At 44.6% G+C, this 24,102-nt stretch overlaps 1 long non-coding RNA gene across 1 annotated transcript in view; it reads right to left on the bottom strand.

Moving 5' to 3' along the window:
- Window positions 1–981: 981 nt before the first annotated feature.
- The window catches only part of LOC128347253 (uncharacterized), a 67,051-nt gene continuing 43,930 nt past the window's right edge, over window positions 982–24,102 (bottom strand). The window contains exons 2-3 of the long non-coding RNA XR_008317462.1: window positions 3,358–3,396; window positions 982–1,030 (exon numbers count right to left, since the gene is read on the bottom strand). This is a non-coding gene — a long non-coding RNA (uncharacterized LOC128347253). The remainder of the gene's footprint in view (window positions 1,031–3,357; window positions 3,397–24,102) is intronic.

Raw genomic sequence — 24,102 nt, forward strand, 5'->3', positions numbered from 1 at the left:
TGGTCTAGTTCCAGTTCTGGTCAAACTCAGCCCAGTCTGGTTCGACCGCCAGACCAGTTTGAACCATTTCATAGACCAGTCCGGGTACCAGTTTGGGGTTCTGCTCATAAAGCGGAATCAAATAAGGGGAGTCCGACAGAAGGCCCAAACTGGGCCACAGCCAGGATGGGCTGTCCTGGGGTAGGCTTTTGGGGGTTGAGGGAATCTGCCCCCACCTCCGCCGCCATCCCCGCTGCCGTCCACACCACCACGGCTGCTTGCTTGGGGTAAACTCTCCTATCTCTTTCTTTTAATCTTAGGGCCTTCTGCCCCCTGCCCCGAGTAGAACCCCAAACTGGTTCAAACTGGTCTGGCTCGCATTGAGGCCAGTCCAGTTCCAACTCGGACCACCCCCAGCCCACTTGAACTGCCCCAATTTGAATCGAACCAGTTTCAAACCGGAACCAGTTCGCACATCCCTAGTGGGAGGTAAGGTATTACTATAGAGCCTTATTCCTAAAAGTTCCAGGTCAAGTCATCCCCCCAGTATCCTATAAGTTACCCTACCACAGGAGTTATCAAATTTGGGTCACCTATATGTTGATGGATTGCACTCTGATCACCCCAACCACAATGGCCAAAGGATGATGGGAATTCTAGTCCAACAACATCAGGGGACTCAGGTTTGAGACTCACTGCCTCACCACATGTATCATTTGATTGTGTATGTGAGTTCTCAGGTAAGAACAACCAGGCCTTTAATTCTGTAGCATTGGCGTTTTCTTCTGTAATTTAAATTCCACATAAGATTCCTACACATGCAAGGGAGAAGTGGACCTGCAGCTAAGCTTTTAACGTAATCCATCTCTGCTAATGGTAACAGGATCTTTATGTGCAAGACTCGGGAGCTAAAGATTTGTAGCTTAAATTGAAAAAATAATGAGATCCAATCCTACAGGGATGGAAGTTTTTATTAGCAACTCTTCTTTTATTTTCCTCCAATGTTATTACATTTCGACACCTCATTATCTTTACAATCCCAAACAGGCCCCTGTTGGATGAAAAAATTTCTTTGCATTGGTCTGAGCAGTTTGCATATAACAACTTTGTTTTTGAGAAATGCAAACAAAAAGTGTTTAGGGATATGTATACATAAGACCATAAGAACTGCCCTGCTGGATCAGGCCCAAGGCCCATCTAATCCAACATCCTGTTTCACACAGTGGCCCACCAGATGCCACTGGGAGCCACAAGCAGGAGTTGAGGTTATGCCCTCTCTCCTGCTGTTACTCCCCTGCAACTCGTTCTCAGAGGCATCCTGCCTCTGAGGCTGGAGGTGGCCAATAGCACTTCAACTAGTAGCCTTTGATAGACTTTTCCATAAAGTTATCAAAGCCCCTCTTAAAGCCATCCAGGTTGTTGGCTGTCACCACATCCTGGGGCAGAGAATTCCACAAGTTGATTATGCATTGTGTGAAAAAGTACTTCCATTTGTTGGTCCTAAATTTCCCGGCAATCAATTTCATGGGATGACCCCTGGTTCTAGTGTTATGGGAGAGGGAGAAGAATTTCTCTTTCTCCACTTTCTCCACACCATGCATGATTTTATAGAACTCTATCATGTTTCCCTTCAGTCGTCTTTTTTCTAAACTAAACAGCCCCAGGTGTTGTAGCCTTGCCTCATAAGAATGGTGCTCTGGGCCCCTGATCATCTTGGTTGCCCTCTTCTGCACCTTTTCCAGTTCTACAATGTCCTTTTTTAGATGTGGTGACCAGAATTGTATGCAGAATTATGTGGTCGCACCAGTTTTGTATAAGGGCATTATAATATTAGCCGTTTTATTTTCAATCCCCTTCCTAATGATCCCTAGCATGGAATTGGCCTTTTTCACAGCTGCTGCACATTGAGTCGACACTTTCAACAAGCTGTCCACCATGACCCCAAGATCCCTCTCCTTGTCAGTCTCTGACAGCTCAGATCCCATCAACGTATACTTGAAGTTGGGAGTTTTCGTCCCAATGTGCATCACTTTACACTTTATAGGGGAGCTTTTTTTAGAAAAGGGTGGGTAAATCTGCAAACGCTGCCGCAATGGCAGAAAATATATATTGCTGTTTTTAAGGAAGTAGAATTTTAAATAAAATATGGATCCGCACAAAGTTCACTATAAGTTACAGTTCGGGTACTGGTGAGGGTGGCCAAGCAGCCTCATGGCCAAGCAGCCTCACAGCCAAGCAGCAGCTGGGGATGATGGGAGAATCTCTTTTGTGTGGTACATGCTGTGATGCTCTGCCTGCACTGAGGCCTATAGGTGTGCCCCTCCCAGCCCCTCCCCGCTTTTTATTAAGTAAAGTGACAGGGTTTGAAATCTAGTTATATTAGCAGGTTGGGTAGATCAAAATCGTGTTTGTAAGGTTTAGATCTATGTTTTGAATTATTATTATAGCAAGGGTTAATTTTACAGTTGGTGATTCATGAGGAGGTGTGAGCAGGAAGTCCATATTTGTTCAATATGTTGTGAATGTTAAGATATTGTTAAAATTAATAAAAATTTAATTTTTTTTTAAAAAAAAGTAAAGGTAAAGTGTGCCGTCGAGTCAGTGTCAACTCCTGGTGCCCACAGAGCCGTGTGGTTGTCTTTGGTAGAATACAGGAGGGGTTTACCATTACCATCTCCTGCGCAGTATGAGATTATGCCTTTCAGCATCTTCCTATATTGCTGCTTCCCGATATAGGTGTTTCCCTTAGTCAGTAGCTACCTAGTAATGTTCTCACTGCAATACGGAGTGCTATTTCATGCCAATTTTGTGTTCTCAGTAGCCCTGTTCATGTTGTTCAATGCATGTACTATCTGGGTTCAGTGTACACACATATAGATTGGTATGCCTATGGATTAAATTAATTTTAATCCTGACTGCTATTTTAGCCTCTCTATTTGCTGTTCTAATTCTGCTGTCTTCTATGGTGTTTTAGCGTGTCTCATTTATTTTTTATTGTGGCTGATTGTGTTTTGTTGTTTTATTGTGGTGGTTGTCATATGGCAGGATACCATTTTTATTTGTAATACAATAAAATTCAAGCAGCCCCACACATAATTTGTGTCGGGCTAGTTGTGACTTCTCAGCTGGAGAAAGGCCCTCTGCACTTCCTTAGAGGTGTTATTTCATTCTAATACCCTGAGCAATGTTCTCTCTAATTTTTTACATCTGTGTGCGTGATTAGTTTTGTTCTGGGTAGCAGTATCAAGGCAGTATGTGTGCACACCTGCATTCAGAGTGGGGCCTTCCTGATTCAACCTGTGCGGGATCTAAAATTGAGCGGACATCAAAAAACGTATGATTGCGTGCACATGCACATGCCTTCGAAGGAACACTGACCCTGAGCAGCAGTGTGCTGGAGGAATGGGATAAACATATCTGAAAGAAGGAAAGAAAGAAGGTTGTTAACTTAAATGTTATGTTGAATGCATGTAAGAACGTAAGAACAGCCCTGCTAGATCAGGCCCAAGGCCTATCTAGTCCAGCATCCTTTTTCACACAGTGGCCCACCAGATACCTCCAGGAAGCCCACAGGCAAGAGCTGAGGGCATGCCTTCTCTCTTGCTGTTGCTCCCCTGCAACTGGTATCGAGAGGCATCATGCTTCTGAGGCTGGAGGTGGTCTATAGCCACCAGAAAGTGTACAGCAATACACTTTATATCTGTCCCATCCATTTGAGGGGGCCTGTGCCCAGGTTCACATTTAAATGAATGCATGTATATAGTCATTTACACAACATAGGAATAGGTTCTGTCCTAGCAAATCCCATTCATCCCTGCATAAATTTTGTCCTAGCAAATCCCATTCATCCCTGTGGAACTGCCATCCTAGCACTCCATCCATCCCTGTAGAACTTCTGTCTTAGTAAAACCTATTTACCCCTGTGTAACATTTGTTCTAGCAAACCCCATTCATCCCTGTGGAATTTCCATCCTAGTAAATATGCATTGGATCGGACTGTGCTGGTGCCAGATAAATGCAGATTTGTAATAGTAGTGAAACCATTTACCGCTCAGCCTCATCTCCATAAAGATAGCTGAAAGTGAATTCAAGGAGGCTAGAAAGATGCCACAGCTGCATGGAAACACCTGATTAAGCCTCCCCGATCTTCATAACTATAGGTGCGTTCATCACTGAGGAAGGTGTCATAAGCCCCAAGCTGAGCTCTGGATTGAAAACAGCATATTGATTTAAGTAGTTTTCATAAAATCTCATTAGGCTCATTGACGGCTTTCAACACCTTTGAGGAGTGCTTCATTACCATGCAAATAGAGTGAGCTCCTTTGGGCATCCAAAATTAGGAAACCAAAGAAGCTCGTCAGCCATGAAGCCAAGCTGCAGAACAGCAGCGAATAAACCTGAACAAGATTTATTGAAGAGTTCTATGTTTCCCACATTAGCATGTGCATCGCAGTTTGAGTTCCCCAGAGCGCTTGACAATTTTTACATTGTTTGTCCTCAGAATAAACCTGGGAGGCAGATCACAGGTACTTCACACACACACACACACACACACACACACACACACACACACACACACACACTGCCACTAGCAGTGGAAAATTCCAGCTTCACGGGGTCCTTTGCTGAATACTAGAGACTTTTCTGGTGCTTTGTAATCTGGCTGTGCTCTCATGATCGCTTTTCTGCCCCCACCCCCGGAGGTTAGCCAGGATTGGTGAGTGATCCTGGCACGTGATCACTATCACTTCTGGGTTTCTGCAGTGCAGTGTCCAGATGATCCCGGTGAGTGGCTCTGGAGGGGCTGACCACAGGAGCCATTAGCCTCTAGGGACCAGGATGTAATCCCAGCAACCCCTTCGCCCTGCTGTGATGCTTGAAAGCCTTCATGATGCCACCAGCCATGTTTCCATTGGCCCCAATGCCAGAGTGAGAGGCTGTAGTAGCTCTGAGCCTGCTCAGCTGCACTCAGCAGTCCCCAGAGGACTTCAGATCTTCTTAGGCCTCCCAGAGAGGGGGGGCAGTAACCCCTTCTTTGCACCAAGGTAATCAGCTGGGTTATGACCTCACTGACCCCTGGATCACCCTGGCAGGGAGTGGGAGAGGAAGGCACACAGAAATGGGCTGCCCAGGACTAGATGGACAGGCAGGCTATGCAATCAGACAACTCCGCTCAAATCCTGCAGGAGTTGAATTAGGCAAATCCACAGACCCCAGGGCATTCTGGGCAGCACCATCTACAGTGCCTGTTGCCATACCAGGAAGCATGTGGCTGCACCCATGATGAGCATGTTGGAGATGGAGTTCCAGGGCATTGACCTTTTGCACCAACTATCCTAATGACCACTAGGGGCATTGGAAGCAGAGGTAGCTAGTGAGGGTCTCTTTACCTGTCCCTGCTTTCCTCTGCTGTATGACCCCTGCTTTGATTCCTCAGGTACTTCCTGTAGTGAGTCAGTCCTCTTCCTTTCCTCCTAGAGAGAAAATTGAAACATCTCTTTCTCTCCCTACCTGTTCATGATGTAGCTAATAGATAGGTCTTTCCTATCCCAAATACATTTCACTAATAAACCTATTTAGTTTAGACTCTACAGTGATCTCCATGCATGCTACTTAAATAGCTGCAACTACTAAATTCTGCTCTCTGTAACTGGAGTGGTAGCTTCCTTGGTGCTTTGCTGAATAATCACAAAACCCCAACATGGTTACAGGCCCAGCAGCCCAAAAGTCTGCAGCACAGTTTTTCCTTTTAAAGCTCAGCTGAGTGAGTTAGAAAGACAGCATGGATCCAGAGGTGAGCAACACTGCCTTCCCCAAGCTAAATGGAAGGGAAGATGAGCAGTGGGTCATGAAAATGGAAGCCCTCCTGAAGGCAAAAGGACTTAATGGAGCCCTCACAGAACCAAGACCAACAGATGGGGCGGCTGCCCAAAAGAAACGAGATTCTCAGAACGACAGAGCATTTGGCTTGTTTCTTCTAAATGTGAGTGATGATTTACTAATGCATTTCAAAGAGACTGAAATTGCCTCAGAGGTTTGGGATAAGCTTGAGAAGCAATGTCGGAGAGTCTCTGCTGTCGTTTTAATTCAAAGGATTTGCAAAATGCAGCTGGAAGAAAGAGGGGATCTTTCAACCATATAAATGCAATGCGAGAGACTCACAGATTACTTAAACAACATGGATCTGCTTTGGATGATCAGGTGTTAATTGGCTTAATTCTGAGATCTTTGCCACAAAGTTATAATCATGGAAAAATGGTACTGGAGGCTTCAGATAGTAAGCTTGAATTGGAAACTGTAATTGCATGCTTGCAAGATTTCAACCTTAAACAGGAAGAAACAGATTTTGAAAAGCATGGGGACAGTACTACAGCCTTTTTTTCTGGCAAACAAAGGTTTTGCTTCAACTGCAATAAAGCTGGGCATTCACATGCTAATTGTCCAGAACCTAAAGGCAACAAATACAAAAAGAGTACAAGAGGAGGGAAACCTGGTTACCATGGCTATAGAGATGACTCACAGTTTGTGGGCACAGTAGGAAGGAAGACACACATTTCTCACAGACAGAGGAGCAAACAGCAGGCTGGATTTAAAGAACAGGAAACAGATAGAGACAGTCAAAGAATCAGAACTTACAATGTAACAACCAGGAATGAAAGAAATGTTTTTATTATTGATTCAGGCGCTACCCAAAATATTCTGAATTCCCCTGAACTGTTTATTGATTTAGACAAAAATTACAAAAGCTTATGCATATATCCCAAAGGGCAAGAGAACCATACTCAATTGTAGATGTGATCTGGGAGTATTGGTTGGATATGTGCCTAGCCAAAAGGGATACAGAATCCTTGATCCCACAGATGCAGAGTTCAGAATTCACAATGTGGTGTTTTTTTATGAAAGACAAGTGCCAACCAGAGATGATGTACCAAAACATGTGCCAGAGATCCAGGCAAAGGAGGAACCATGTGACTGGAGCCACATTGATATGGTTAGCAGGATCAAACCAATCGCTTTGTCGTTATTCGTATCCCATGCCTCTTGTGGCCTGTTCTGTGTGAGGACTTTGTGTAATCCTTTTGCCTTTATAAACATTTTCATCTTCATAGCCCATTGTTCATAGTTTCTCCCGTTTAGCTTGCAGAGACCACTGGTGCTCGCCTCTGGATCCATGCTGGACTAACTGACTGACTCAGCTGCACTTTAAAAAACAACAACCCTCTGCTGCAGACCTTTGAGCTGCTGGGCCCCATAACCCTGTTGGATTTTTAAAGCACCAACAAAGGAAGCTACTCACTTCAGTTACAGAGTAGCGTGCAGAGTTCTGGTGTTGCAGTCATCTAAAGAGCACGCATGGAGATTGTAGTACAATCTAAACTAAATAGGTTTATTGGTGAGGTACATTCTGGATAGTAAAGCCCTAGCCTTATCTAAAGGCTACATAATGGAAAGATGGGGAGAGAGAGATGTTTCCATCTGCTCTCCAAGAGGATAGGAAGTGGACTGACTCCCCACAGGAAATACCTGAGGAGTCAAGGCACGGGTCATAGAGTAGAGGTAAAGCAGGGACAGGTAAGGATCCCCTCACTAAACAGGGGTGTGCATGGAACCGGCAGGTTTGGACTGGACCCAAAGCCGGCACCTCTTCGGACCCCCCATCCTGGTTTGGTTTGGTCCGGCAGCTGTTTTGTGAACTTTTTTTTAAAAAAGTTTTTTTAAAAAAGATTTTGGACCCAGGCCACAGAGAGGCCAATTGCGTAGGTGCGGAGGCCTCCAAAATGGCCACTGCACCAGGGGAGAAAGGCCTGAATGGGCTGAAGAGCCGGCCAGACAGCCGAGAGTGGAACCCAGAACAAACGTGCGGACGACAGATGTGCACCCAGAAAGAGGGAGCAGGAACCCACCAGAGACAACAAGCCTCCGGACAAAAAGAGGGAGGGTCATGGGTATGATTAGTTAGAAGAACTTTGTCCAACAAGACAGAACAAGATGCACAGGAGCTAGAGCAATTAGCGGATCATTAGCTCGGGTGCCTTGACAGCAAATTAGCCACTGAGAAAATGGTTGGATTGCGCTAGGAGGGAAGCACAGGTGCCATTGCTGTTTTGGAAATACAAAGCAGCCCATAGGAAACACAGGAACTTGCTGCCTACCAAGCTCAGCATTGTCCATTCTGACTGGCAGAAGTTCTCCAGAGTTTCAAGAAGTGGTCTCTCAGCTCTTGGTCTCTCCCCTCACCCCTGCCCCCCTCCCAACTTATGACAGCATGATATAGGCAAAGCACTCCAACTTTAGCTAAGTGCTACAAAAGTGTTGATGGGTTCTTTTCTGGGAGGCGTCTCTAGCCTCCTCCTCTGGGATGTGACTGGTTGGAGAAGAAACCCAGAGCAAGCTGTGGGAATGCACACAGGGAAAAGATCCACAGGGAATGCAAGAGGAGCCGACCCTATGTGAACGGTATATTTAATCCCCTGAATTAAACAGCTGCAAATCTGCTGCAAAGCAGATCCACTCAGCAGCATGAAGCCATGTCTGGATAACTTCCTGGTGATTTTAAAGTGCATTTCAGAGTTTAGGGGTGGGGGGTTTCCAGGAATTTTCAAGGGGCTCAATCTGCTCATTCTGGTTGAAATTCAGGGTGATTTGAAGCTGGGGTGTTTGTTTTTTTTTAGCATTTTCTCCTTGATTTTTAGGTGATTCCACGGTCACAGATCCCCTAACCCAGGGGCGTAACAAGGCTGGAGTGGGCCCGGAGACAAAATTTTAAAATGGGCCCCTTGCTGATACACACTTCACAATATATAGTCATGTGACTTGCCTCTGGGGGGCCCCTCGAGGCGTGGGGGCCCCCAGGCAGCCACCTCCCCTTGCCTAATAGTAGTTATGCCCCTGCCCTAACCCCTTGTTTTCCATTGGTTTCAATGCCTCTCCAACCGCAAATTTGCCAACCGCGAGGTTTTGTGGAAACAGAACCCTCACGGTTGGTGAGGAACGACTGTATATCTGAATTCCACATCCAAAGTCTCTTATTAGCAGAGTTAAACTCCATCTGGCTAAGCTTCCCTTGCGCTTTCACAACTAAAGTAATAGCACCAAGGATCTCTCTAGAGTTTTGGCTGGCTTTCCAGTGACCCTTCAACCAAGCAATCAGAAATGCATAAACATTCACAATGTTGCTTTAATGCTATTCTGTCATAATCAAGATTAATTGCAAGGTGTGGTAGAACACATCTTGTGGTAAATTTCTCCAAAGCTCTCATTTATCAAGAATGCCACTTCCAGAAACATGACTAATGTAGCATTTTCTAGCTTTAATTTAATTAGTTTAATCAGAAACATAACAAAGACTTTCCAAAAAAGACTTTTGCCACTTAAACTTTAATGTTACAGATTGCAATATTGGAAAGGGACCTTATACATCTAACAGAGCTTTCTTTCCCCAAAAATTATATCCTATTTGCAGCATCACTTTAAGCTGCCTGTCCAACTTTGTTTTGGAAACCTTCAAGGAAACACACACTTTCTTCATAGGATCATAGGAAGCTTGCCTTGATCAGACCCTTGGTCAATTTAGCTCAGTATTGTCTACACTGACTGGCAGTGGCTTCTCCAATGTTTTCAGGCAGGAGATTTCCCAGCCCTACCTGGAGATGCCAGGAATCATGGCATCTCCCTACATGGAGATGCCAGGAAGATGCCATCCAGCACCTTCTGCATGCAAAGCAAATGCTCTACCACTGAGTACAACATCCAATTCCATTTCTGGCTGTGACTTGGTCACATATGTCTTGACCTCTTTAAGGTGGTGGTTGACCAGGGCAGTGGAGCAAGTAAGGACCTGCTTACCAGGTGCTTAAGGGAATTTTTAAATCAGTTTTAATATTTTAATCCGGTTTCGGGGGTTTTAATTACTGCTAATAATTCTTGTTTTAAAATGTTTTAAAATTGTTAACTGTTGTCATATTGTTTTTAATTTTTGTTTTAGCTCTTTATTGTTTTAGTGGTTTGTTTTTAATTGTAAACCACCCTGAGCCATTTTGGAAGGGCGGGATACAAATAAAATAAATAAATAAATAAATAAAATTGCTCACCACTCCGCCAAACTGGTTTGTCTGTGGGTCCCCAAGCCAGTTCAGCACTTCCCCAAGGGCACGCCGAATCGGCTCATGCACATCCCTACAAGTTACTGTTCACAGCCTGTACAAGTGCAGGCTTTAGCTCTGGAAGAGAGCAAGGATAACGGGGTTACCAGAATCTATAGCTGTTTTGGCCAGAATGGCTGCAACTGACTCAAGCGAAAGACTGAGACAGTGGAATTAAAGCAAAGAGTGTCAAGGGGCCCACTGTATACATTTGGGGAAAGTTTGGAATGAGAAAGCTTTTAATATAAGATGATGCCTCACTATCCTGTTCCAGACTGAGCTGGGGTTTCCACCAAAGAAGGAATCCAGGAGGAGCAAAGATCCTGCATAGTTATGAGGGGAAGGGGTCAGGACCTTGGATAGCTCCAAGCAGGACCACGCTACAGCTGAGTATACACTGAGGGAAATAAGTATTTGATCCCCTGCTGATTTTGTCTGTTTGTCCTCTGACACAGAAATGACCAGGCTATAATTGGAATGGTAGGTTTATTGTAGCTGTGAGAGACAGAATAACAACAAACAAACCCTCAAAAGCCCAGTGCCCAAAAGTCAGCGATGGATTTGCATTGTAGTGAGGGAAATAAGTATTCGATCCCCTATCAACCAGCAAGATTTCAGGCTCCCAGGTGTCTTTTCACTATATGCAGGTAACGAGCTGAGATGAGGAACACCCTCTGTAAGGGAGTGCTCCTAATCCCAGCTTGTTACAGTACCTGTATAAAAGACACCTGTCCATAGAAGCAAGCAATCACTCAGCTTCCAAACTCACCACCATGCCCAAGACCAAAGAACTGTCGAAGGATGTCAGGGACAAGGTTGTAGACCTGCACAAGGCTGGACTGGGCTACAAGACTATCGCCAAGCAGCTTGGTGAGAAGGTGACTACAGTTGGCACGATAACTCGCAAATGGAAGAAACACAAAATAACTGTCAATCTCCCTCGGTCTGGGGCTCCATGCAAGATCTCACCTCGTGGAGTTGCAATGATCATGAGAATGGTGACAAAGCAGCCCAGAACTACACGGGGGGAACTTGTCAATGATCTCAGGGCAGCTGGAACCATAGTCACCAAGAAAACAATTGGTAACACGCTACGCCGTGAAGGACTGAAATCTTGCAGTGCCCGCAAGGTCCCCCTGCTCAAGGCAGCACATGTACAGGCCCGTCTGCAGTTTGCCAATGCACATCTGAATGATCCAGAGGAGAACTGGGCAAAAGTGTTGTGGTCAGATGAGACCAAAATCGAGCTCTTTGGCATCAACTCAACTCGCCGTGTGTGGAGGAGGAGGAATGCTGCCTATGAGCCCAAGAACACCATCCCCACCGTCAAACATGGAGGTGGACACATTATGCTTTGGGGGTGTTTTTCTGCTAAGGGGACAGAACACCTTCACCACATCGAAGGGACGATGGATGGGACCATGTACCGTCAGATCTTGGGTGAGCACCTCCTTCCCTCAGCCAGGGCATTGAGAATCGGTCGTGGATGGGTATTCCAGCATGACAATGACCCAAAACACACAGCCAAGGCAACAAAGGAGTGGCTCAAGAAGAAGCACATGAAGGTCCTGGAGTGGCCCAGCCAGTCTCCAGACCTTAATCCCATAGAAAATCTGTGGAAGGAGCTGAAGGTTCGGGTTGCCAAACATCAGCCTCGAAACCTTTCCGACTTGGAGAGGATCTGCAAAGAGGAGTGGGACAACATCCCTCCTGGGTTGTGTGCAAACCTGGTGGCCAACTACAAGAAACGTCTGACCTCTGTGATTGCCACCAAGGGTTTTGCCACCAAGTACTAAGACGTCTTTTGTGAAGGGATCGAATACTTATTTCCCTCACTACAATGCAAATCCATCGCTGACTTTTGGGCACTGGGCTTTTGAGGGTTTGTTTGTTGTTATTCTGTCTCTCACAGCTACAATAAACCTACCATTCCAATTATAGCCTGGTCATTTCTGTGTCAGAGGGCAAACGGACAAAATCAGCAGGGGATCAAATACTTATTTCCCTCACTATAGCTGTGAAAGAGTGATATTGCTCCAGCGGCTGCTTGAAGGAGACTGTTGGTTTTTATGGCTGCTTCCCAGGTAGAGGGAATTGGCCGCATTGCTTCCCTGGGGAAAGCTTTTGTGTTTAAAAGAGCCTTGCCCAATATTCTCAACTCTGGTTCCAGCTGCACTGTAGGACCTCTTCTAGGGCAGGCATGTCCTCCATGGACTCTGTTGAGGATGAAGGCAGAGATGCAGAGTGTGTGCCATTCAGGTCACAATTGGGGTATTGGCTCAGCTTCACATGGCTCCCCTGGTGTGTGTGTTGGGGGGTCCCAAAGCCATGAAATCTCCTGTGAACTGGATCATAAAATTGTTCCTCCTGTTTCATCCCTTGAACTGTTTGCTTTGTCCCAACTGGAGGGACGTACCAGGCACTAGTTAGCTCCTGTAGCTGCTGCTATCCCTATAGGGCTGGCTCAGTTGGGGGAGGAAATTTGGCAAGGCGAAAGCCGGGCTCTTTCCAGACGGAAGGCCTTCCCACAACAGATCAGGAGCTCAAGTTATCTTCTCTGCCTCTGCATAAACACACACACACACCCAAAACCAGCCACTTAGAAAGATGAGGTGGAACATTTTCTTCCAGATGGAATTCCTACTCTTGATATGGAATTCATATATACATATGAAATGTTATTGAAAGAAATGCCAGACCAAAACACTGCTTAATTAATAGAATGGATTTGTGGTTCTTCTTAGTCTTTGGGGGCATGATTCAAGGTCAGCTAATGAAAAGACTGCCTTGTACTTCATTACTCTTTATCAACCATCACCTAAAAATAGATGTCCTTGATGTGTATATCAAAGGGCATTTGACAATAAAAGTTGGTAACCAGATAATAGAGCAAAAAAAGCGGGATGCATGCAAAATAGGAGAAATAAGATGCAAAAAACCGTGCACAGGTAATTGCTCAGAGACTAAAGAAATAACTAATGGTAGCGGAACCTCTACTAATACTGGAAAAGTAACCAGAAATTCATGTGGAGGGGAAAAGGCAATAATATCTGTGAAACAAATTCGAGATGCTATATTAGAATGAAACCATATCAATCATAATCCAGTAAACTGGAACAAGTACCAGTGGTCTGACAAAAATTCTACACATGCATATATCCAAATGTTTAAACTCTAGTAATGAAACAACGATATAACAAGGAGTGAATATACACATGAAATTACTACAAATAAATGTATATAAGTCCATATGTAGAATAATGAATGCTCCAATGTAGATGACAATTTCCAGATAAAGTTGAGGTGTTGATATACTGATGCCTGAGCATGCATGTATGGAAATATAGCATCAAAAGAGGCTGAAACTTCTTGCCAAATAGAAGAAGATCCTGTGAGAGAGTTCTTGTGAAAGTCCTTATGGGTTAACCCAGGATTCTTAAACCCATTTTGGGTGGTCCTTCGTCAGAGAACACATTAATTCTGTAACAATAAGATAAGAACTAACAAGAACTCTCTCACAGGATCTTCTTCTATTTTTGTATATGATACACACTAATATTCATGAATTTTTGTTTCAAAGGCTTAATTGTATAAGTATAAGATCAGCTAAATATAATTGGAGGAAAAACAGTTGGAAATCACAATTGGGTATATTTAAGACAATTGGAAATTAAAAACATCTAACATACAATTAGGATATAACTTTAAAACTCACAAATACTACTAGTAGCACAAGGTAAAGCAAGGATTTGCATACTGATTCCTTTAACAGTCAATAAGTAATGTTACTCTGATAGACATGGGCCACATTCACATGTAACATGAAACCAGAGGTGAAGGGACCTCCATTTCCAAAAACTGTACATATGAATGTGGGCAACCTGCAGTTTTCCTCCCAGACACATATTGGTTCCTTTGATCTGTAGTGAGGTCTGCTGCCTGGACCTCTGGTTCCATGGTGTCAGTGTTATGTCCAAATGCAGTCTGGTTGTTTTGTAACTAGAGTTGAGGGAGAAGCTCCTCCTTCACTCCAGCTACTATTGGCTGCAGGGACAGCCCTTCAATAAAGAAGGAGGCCCAGGCAACTATTTTCCCCTCCTCTCTACAGTGGACCCACATTTCCATGTTATGTCAGAAAGTGGCCATTTTGAGTCTCTTTTGCTTGTAGAGATATAAGGAAACAAATGCTGGAAGTGACTGACACCAGTGTGCCCTGTAACAGACATCCCCAGATGATGTTAACTACAACTCCCAGCATCCCTCCTTGAAGTGACCTTTGGCTGGGGGTTATGGGAGTTATAGTCAATATCTAGGTATCACCGTTACAGGGAACACTGACCGAGACCCTAACAGAAAGACATTCTGCTTCCACAACGACGTTGCTCAAGTGAGTTTGGCTTTGTTGGGAGCTTGTGTTCCAGACTAGTGTCACACTAGCAAAATGCTGTTATGCTAGCTTAAGGATGTAGCACAAGGATGTTGCACAAAGAAAGGAATGTCCCTTAAGACTAGTCCTTTGCAATGGCAGATGTTGCCAAATTGAGGAACATTCATTCCACAACATTGTGTTTGAGATTAACTTCCAGTGCATCAACCTTTTGCACCAACTGTCCTAATGTCCACTAGGAGCATTGGGAGTAGAGACAGTGAGTCAGCGTCTCCCTGTCTGTCCCTACTCTATGACCCCTGATCTGAGTCTGCAGCACTTCCTGTGCTGAGTCACAATCCTTCCTTTCCTCCTAGGGAGCAGATGGAAACATCTCTCTCTCTCTCTCTCTTTACCTATCCATTATGTAATCCTTTAGATTAGATATAGGTCACTCCTATCTAAGTGTATTTAACCAAGAAATATTTAGTGTTTAGTCATACAAGGATCTCCATGTGCTTTCTCTAAATAGCTGCAATATCCAAACCATCCTCTGCTACCTACTCTGTAACTGGAGTGTGTGTTCATTCCTTAGTGCTCTGCTGTTTTACCTATTGTGGGTAAAAATCAACAACCTCTAACACATTGTTGCTCAAGACTGTTCCTCAGTGACTGTTTCACAGCTCTCATTGCACAACCTTGTATTTGAAGGAATCACTTTCTTCCACACAACTCCACCCCAAAGTTCCCTTGTATTTGTCCTAGAATCACTTGCTTCCACATAATCGCTTCTACCCAGCTTTTCCTTCTACCTTGCTTCCACACAACCAAAAATTGGGAGCACACACATCTCCCAAACCTGGATAGCACACAGGGGACCAGGTCTCACAATCAATGAGACCCGGTTCAGCGGGGAGAGCGGGCTAAGCCTGCACATGAGCACGGACGGAGCCCTGGGTGGCTGGATCGGCTGCCCACATGATTGCCAGCTCCATGACGGAGCCGGCGGGGGCTGGGGAGCTTGGGGGCCGCGCAGCCCCCGGAAGCCCCAGTATACCCTGCGCGAGCGCACAGGGCATACTGGGGAGACCCCTGTAGCCGGGAGGTGGCTTTTCATCTCCCCTTCAGGGGTCTACTTGCAAGTAGCCACGGCGCGGAGCTGCGCTGCGGCTACTCATGATCAGATAGCCCAGGTTTGCGGAGCGCTCGCTCCACAAACCCAGGCTAAGAGGAGAGGTACTTGAGCGGGTTACCCACTCTAGAACTACTAGGCTCGCAGCCGAGCCTGGTGGTTCTCACGATCAGCAAAAATCAGGCTAGCGGAAGCTAGCCCGATTTTTGCTGATCGTGGGAATAGCCCCAGTTTTTGATTGTGTGAATGACCTCACCATTAGGATGTCAGCTGGTATTCTTTCAATTGCTCACTTAGAAGTGATACAATTAAATAGATTTAAACATATTAAGCTACCTGTATTTACATTCTGATTGTTCTGTGCAGTGATTCTGCACTCCTTAGCCCCCCTCATGATGTGATTCCTCACTATAGGCCTGTCTGGTACATGTTAAAATGGCTTCCATGTTCTAAAATGTTAGTAAGTGTCACTCACATAAAGTAAAAAAATGTCAACTGGCTTACAAAGGCTTTATTTTACTTCCAAACATGGAAATGAATAACACTTTTGGAAGCTAAGCTTGCAGAGGGTTGTCGTTCATATGGAAATCAGAGTCATGAGAAATACATTATTGAAAGCGATGAATGCTGGCAGAGACTTCACTAAGTGAGGAAACTCTGGCTGTAACTACAAAAGCTGATCCCACAGAGCTTCTATTTCCATCTGACTGTGATCTGAGAATGAAACTAAGCAAAGGGATGCTGCTTCTGGGTAATTCTATAGCACGTAGACTAAAAACTCTAGACATAGACTTGTGGTAATACCAAGGCAACAATAAACAGAGCCTATTCACACGGTCTGCAAAAATCGGACTAAGGGAGCCTAGCCCGATTTTTGCATACCGTGTGAACCACCAGGCTCGGCTGCAAGCCTGGTGGTTCCTGAGCAGGTAACCCGCTCAAGTAACTCTTCCCTTAAACTGGGTTTGCACAGCAAGCACTCCGCAAATCTGTTTTGGTTTTTTTTGCTCCTGAGTTGCGCAGCTACTCATGAGTAGACCCCCAACTGGGAGGCTCAAAAGCAGCCTCCCGGCTCGGGGGTCTCTCCAGCATGCCCTGCGCACTCACGCAGAGTATGCTGGAGTTTCCGGGGGCCATGCAGCCCCCGAACTCCCCAGCCCCCGCCAGCTCCATCATGGAGCTGGCAGTCATGTGGGCAGCTGATCTGGCCACCCCGGCAGGGCTTCCCCATCGTGTTCAGGGAGAGCAGGCTTAGCCCACTCTCCCCGCTAACCCGGACAAAGCAGGTCTCACTTATCGTGAGACCCACCTCACAGTGTTTCTACTTGGCATGCATGCAAAACCTAGAGTGCCAGCCCAGGGTACCCTTGTAGCAGCACATTCCAACCTGACCAAAGCCAATTCAGTTTCTTCAACAATTTCCCTCTTTATCTAATTAACAATCACCAAAATGAAGGACTTGCTTGCTGGCATAATTATAAGATAATTATATGCTTATAAGTAAAGACCACATCCAGGAGAAGCACCACTGAGAGATGTGGCTACATATTATGGCCATATAAAGGCCATACTGAGATAGGATTTCTAAATAAACCCCAATCCAGTCGAAAACTATAGAAGGTCAGAGCCTTGGAACATAAAAACGTAAGAATAGCCCAGCTGGATCAAGCCCAAGGCTTATCTAATCCAGCATCCTGTTTCACACAGTTGCCCACCAGATGCCTCAGGGAAGCCCAAAGACAAGAGGCGAGGGCATGTCTTCTCTCTTGCTCTTGCTCCCCTGCAACCCGTATTCAGAGGCATCTTGCTGCTGAGGCTGGAGGTGACCCATAGACACCAAACTAGCAGCCATTGATAGATCTGTCCTCCATGAATCGTTCTAAGCCCATTTTAAAGCCACCAAGGCTGGTGGCTGTCACCACGTCTTGTGGCAGAGAATTCCACAGATTAACTATGCACTGTGTGAAAAAATACTTCCTCTTGTCTGTCCTAAAATTCCCAGCCTTCAGTTTCATGGGGTGAACCCTGGTTCTAGTGTTGTGTGTGTGTGAGAGAGAGAAATTTCTCTCTTTCCACTCTTTCTACTTTATGCATACTTTTATACACATCTGCATTTCTCCCCATAGTTGTCTCTTTTCTAAACTAAAGAGCTTTCAATTTGTATTACTTGATAGGGCTATTATTAATATTTTCCAATACATTTTTCAGATAGGTTTTCCAATACGTTTTTCAGCTCCAATATGTTTTTCAGATTGCAAGCTTAAAACAGCAGTTTAATCAACTAACTCACCAGTTGATTCTAGTGGTGGACACGTTTTACAGTACGTGGTGGACACGTTTTAATCAGAGAGGGCTTGCATTTTAATCAGTGTTTGAATGTTTTGGACTCCTCAGGTTCTGGGGAATTAATGTAACAGGGAATGAAAAACTAACTATTAAAAATAGAGGCTATTCTCACGACCGCTCGAAAGCGGAGCCCAGCCCACTTTTGAGCGATCGTGAGAACCACCAGGCTCATGGGTGAGCCTGATGGATCAGTGGCATCTAGTCTACCTAAATACCCCTCCCCTAAAACGAAGTTAGTGGAGTGAGTGCTCCACTAACCCCGTTTCTGTGATTGTGAGTTGCCATGGTGCAGCTCCATGCCACAGTGACTCACGAGGAGTCCCCTGACCGGGAGGCTAAAACAGCATCGGGGCTTTCCCCAGAATGCCCCATGCACTCACATGTGGCATTCCAGGGCCAGGGGCGCCCCCAGACCCTGCAGCCCAAAGTGGCTCTGTGAAGGAGCCAGTAATCGTGTGGGTGGCCAATTTGGCAGCCCAGGGCTAGCCTCCTGATGGTCTCCCTGCAGAACCATATTAGGCTCTACACACCAATTGTGTGTAGAGCCTCAGAGTCTTTCCATCTCACAGTGGGTGGCAGCTTTTGTATATCCAACTGTAAGCTTCCATCAATATCTCACTGTATGCATTGAGCTGTTTTTAACAGACATACTTATTTCAATTTAATTGATTAGTTAATTGAAAAATTGGTTAAAAGGTAGATAATGTATCAGTTATGATCCTTTAGACAGCCTGATGTTGAGTAGCTTAGTCTGGATGTAAGCTAGTGACTGGAGTAGCCCACCTCATAACTGTAACATTTAAATTTCTGCATGATATACACAGACACTTAAAATCCCTGAGGTAGCTGAGCTGAAGGTTTGCTGCAGAAGAGGTCCATTTGTTTTTAAAAGGTTGGGAACCCCTGCTTTATATGACCTTCTTATTCCTTCCCACAAGACCCAGAGAGGTCTTGTGGTAGGGAACATGACTCGTCCTATTTGCTAAGCAGGATCCACCATGGTTGCATCTGAATGGGAGACTAGAAGTGTGAGCACCGTAAGATATTCCCCTTAGGGAATGGGGCTGCTCTGGGAAGAGCAGAAGGTTCCAAGTTCCTTCCCTGGCATCTCCAAGACAAGGCTGAGAGAGACTCCTGCCTGCAATCTTGGAGACACCACTGCTAGATGGACCAATGCCCTGACTCAGTATATGGCAGCTTCCTATGTTCTACTTTTCCCTCTTAATACACAGTCCTATATGTTTACTTCAAAGTAGACTCCTCTGCATTCAGTGGGGCATATTCCCAGTTAAATTGTGCATAGGACTGCATCCTTAATCGTTGTTAAACAACTTTTGCTCCTTCATTCTGTGTCTCGCATCCTCTGCTGATACACTTCTCTCCTTCATTAGAAGCCTAGAATTATATTTAGCCTAACCGACCTCACGGGGTTGTTCTGAAGGTAAACACAACCATGAACACTGCTCTGGCTCCTTGAAAGAAGTGCAAGACAAAAATAAATAAATTCTCAACTCCAAGGCTTTTCCCTTTATCTGATCATCAACAATCACTGCAGGGATGTTGTGCTGGCAGGGACGTAGCTATTAATTGAATGGGAGTGGGGGTGGGCAAAAGTCCTTGGGTCTGAGAGGAGGATGCGGAATGCCTGGTGGGTGACCATACTTGGAGGGCTACAAATTAAGGAGGCTCTAAACTGTTCTATCAGCATGCTTTTTTGCTTACAGGTTTGCTCCCGTCTGTCTTGAAATGAAGCAGTGTTGTATAAACTCCAAAACAGACCTTGTGGGTATGGGGCTGGTGGATAGGTAAGAGTCACTTCCACCAGTCCACTTGGACTGTCCTCCTTTGTCTCAATCAGGTTCCAGGCACCTCGCCAGATTTGTGGTCAATATGTCAGCTTTATTATTTACAGTGGTACCTGAATTACTGACTTCTGTTCAGGGAGGGGTGGGGGGAGGATATAATCTTTCAGCCACGGTGTCGCATTTAAAGTCATCAGCTCTCAAAGTGGAGACAATAACTGATCCATGGACAGCATTTCATTTGTAGAGATCCGATAGGTGTCCTTGTCCTGATCTTTCAAGTCTATTCCAATTACTAAATAATGCAACATAACAACAGGATTTAGCCCAGAACCAATATTTCATAATAATGTTAACCGTGTCTTAGTTCTGGTGGAATTGATTCCTATATTAGTGTCATGGATATTTTCATAGCTGTTTCAATTAAAAATATTTGGTGGAATTTGAGTAGTGAAGCGTACATGACAATGTTATAGGCTTTATGGAGACAGTATTTTCTGTAGAGCAACATGAGTAGTTTCTTTCCCCCTTATTGCTACACTCCCATCACAGTATCCCTCCAGTGGCTGTTGCTGGTGTCTATCATATGTTTCCTTTATAAGTTGTGAGACCTTTGGGGACAGGGAGCCATATTCCAGCCAGCGTGGTGTAGTGGTTAGAGTGCTGGACTAGGACCGGGGAGACCCAAGTTCCAATCCCCACTCAGCCATGATACTAGCTGGGTGACTCTGGGCCAGTCACTTCTCTCTCAGCCTAACCTACCTCACAGGGTTGTTGTAAACGAGAAACTCAAGTATGTAGTACACTGCTCTGGGCTCCTTGGAGGAAGAGCAGGATATAAATGTGAAAATAATAATAATATTTATTTATTTATTTATTTATTTATATCTATGTAAACTGCTTTGAGAACTTTTGTTGGAAAATGGTATATAAATCTTTGCCTTCATTCACCTTCGTACAGTACTGCTAGCCGTAATCCAACACTGGCAGCTTCATAACAATACAAACTTTATGGAAAAACAGGGATGTAAGGATGTATGTATGTGTCTAGTTTGAGACACATCCTCCTATTCCCGTAAGTAACAGAGTGGTAAAATTGACAAGGCTGGGTTTCAAGCAGCTTCTGGTCTAGTCAATTTCTCTCATTGTAGAAGTTTTGAGGAGTTATTGGATACTGGGGCATTGTTGAAAGGGAGAGTTAGCCATTCACTTTCTATTTTAAGAGCTCCATGAACACTCATCCAGTAAAAAAAATTAAAAAGCTCCAAAACTGCACAAGGGCATATGGGAAGCTGCTATATAAGAGCAAAAAACAAAACAAACAAAAAAGAAACAAAAAAATCCACTACTCCCCCCTCCGTCCAAAAAACCTACAGTTTTTGCTGACTGAATCGCCTGTTTGTGTTGGAGATGAACTTCCAAAGGTATCGACCTTTTGCACCAACTGTCCTAATGACCACTAGGTGCATTGGGAGTAGAGACAGTGAGTCAGGGTCTCCCTATCTGTCCCTACTCTATGACCCCTGAACTGACTCTGCAGCACTTCCTGTGCTGAGTCACAATCCTTCCTTTCCTCCTAGACAGAAGATGGAAACATCTCTCTCTCTCTCTCCTTACCTATCCATTATGTAGTCCTTTAGATTAGATATAGGCCTTTCCTCTCTAAGTGTATTTAACCAATAAATATTTAGTGTTTAGTTATACAAGGATCTCCATGTGTTTTCTCTAAATAGCTGCAATATCCAAACCATCCTCTGCTGCTTACTCTGTAACTGGAGTGTGTGCTCATTCCTTAGTGCTCTGCTGTTTTACCTATTGTGGGTAAAAATCAACAACCTCTAACAGGGTTATGGGCCCAGCAGGAGCAACAGGCTTCTAGGCACAAGCAGAGTTTATTTTATTTTCATTTTTCATTTTTGAAAGTGCAGCTGAGTTAGTTAGAAACTGCAGTATGGATCCTGTGACTACAGCCTACTCAGGAATGGCTCCTTCTTTTCCCAAACTGGATGGCAATAACTACGAAACCTGGGCCCTCAAGATGAAAGCGATCTTCATGACAAAAGGAATCTTTGAAGTGCTCAAGGAGAGACGGCCAGCCCAAGATGAAGCTGCTCAAACCTCGTGGGACAAGAAAAACCAACACGCGTATGGCCTTTTAATTTTGAGTATAAGCGATGATTTATTGATCTATGTGTGGGATACAGATTTAGCCTCAGAAGCGTGGGATAGACTGAAAAAGCAATGTGGCCAAGTCTCTGCAAACGCAGCTCTTCTCCTGTATAAAAGGCTATGTGAAAGCAAACTGCAGGAAGGGGGAGACTTTGAAGCCCACATAGCAAGTATCTTAGAGATTAACAGGCTTTTGAAGAGTAACCAATGTGAATTGAATCATGTTGTTCTAATTGGGGCAATCCTACAATCCCTGCCTAAAAGTTTTGAACCCCTAATTGTCGCTCTTGAACTGTCTCATAGTGAACTGAAGGTTGATCATGTTGTGTCGAGTCTGAGAAATTTTAATGCAAAGTTGCAGCAGGAGAAATTTGAAAGCGATGGCACTCTGGCACACTTCAGCAGACAAAGTAATTTCAACATTAGCAAGCAGAGTAGCCTCAGTGACTCATCAGCATATTCAAAGAGCGGGAAACTCAGAGGGCACGGACCTGGTCACCATGGCAATAAAGTAAACACAGGGATGAGTCATGGTGACAAACAAAGAAGGGAGAAGAAAGTGGCTTATCTGAAAGGGCAAGTAACGCCAAAAGCTACAAAGTTACCCTAGGAGAGTCAAAAGGGGGTCACACTTTCATCCTGGACTCAGGTGCATCCCAGAACATAATCTGTGATCCTGATCTGTTCATTGAACTCAACAAATGCTACAGATCGGATGTCACTCTAGCAGATTTAAGGAAGATAAGTGTGGCTGGCAAGGGGACAGCAAAGATACTTTGTGGCTCTGCTACTGAAGCTTATGAGGTTAAGATAAATGATGCACTTTTCGTGCCAGAGATGCAAGTCAACTTGATTTCAATTGGGCATGGACTCAAGAAGGGGTGCAAAGCAAATTTTTGAAAATGAAGCATGCTACATCTCTAAAGGTGATGAGTTAATCATGACATGCGGGATGATGGTCTTTTTGAAGTAGACTGTGCTACTGCACAAGCAAATGTGGCAAGCAGTTGCCAACACAAAAATTGTGATTTCTTATGGCACAGAAAATTGGGCCACCGAAGCCTAAACTTTAAAACTGACTCCGAAATGAGGGAACTAACTGAGGGATTTAATATAAGGGGATGTCCAGAAATGGCCAGCAGATGTCAGTGTTGCATTCTTAACATGGGAGTCAAGTCAACTTTTCCAGTAAAGGGAAATGGACAGTCCGGGAGCGTTTTGGAACTTGTTCACTCAGATGTTTGTGGGCCGTTACTGATCAGTTCAGGTGGAAATAGGTATGTCCTGACTTTCATTGATGATTACTCCTGATTTTGCTATGTGTATGTTCCAAGAGAGAAAAGCCAGGTGTTCGAGAAATTTAAAGAATATATTGCACTGGTGAACAACAAATTTGGAAGGAAGCCCCAGTGTTTGAAGTCAGACAATGGAGGGGAATATATGTCAAACCAGATGAAAGAATTTATGAAATCAAATGGTATCTCTCACCAGACTACCCCTCCATTTACTGGACAGCTTAATGGGGTAGCTGAGAGAAAGAACAGATCTCTAGTGGAAATGACCAAATGTCTACTGCATGATGCCAATCTAGCAGACAGGTTCTGGGGAGAAGCAGTGATGACTGCTAACTACCTGCAGGGGAGAGCGGGCTCTCCCTGCAGAACCCTATTAGGGTCTACACACCAATCATGTGCAGAGCCTCAATTTTTGGTTGTGTGGAAGCAAGGTAAGAGGAAAACCTGGGTAGAAGTGATTGTGTGGAAGCAAGGTATGAGGAGCAGCTATCCAGGCTTCCCTCCTACCTTGCTTCCACACAATCACTTCTACCCAGGTTTTCCTTTTACCTTGCTTCCACGCAACCAAAAATTGGGAGCACACACAGCTCCCAAACCCAAGAAGAATACAGTTTTTGATATTGCAAATGACCTCACTGTGGTTTAATATTATGCTTGCTTGGGGTAAAGTAGACATTACCATTCACTCAGATTCCATATCAGGGATCTTTATTTGGTTTCTGGTTATGGAGATCTATCAACCATAGAACTTAATGCTACTAATCAAAGGGCAAGTGGCTTAGCCTTAGCTTCAGGCTGGAGTGAAATGATAGCAGCACATTGTACCAGTGCGCTAAAAGCTGTTCAGGCATCTTATTGCCTTCCATGTGCA

This window comes from Hemicordylus capensis, chromosome 2 (genome assembly GCF_027244095.1).
Source record: "Hemicordylus capensis ecotype Gifberg chromosome 2, rHemCap1.1.pri, whole genome shotgun sequence".
In the NCBI taxonomy this organism is placed as follows: Eukaryota; Metazoa; Chordata; class Lepidosauria; order Squamata; family Cordylidae; genus Hemicordylus; species Hemicordylus capensis.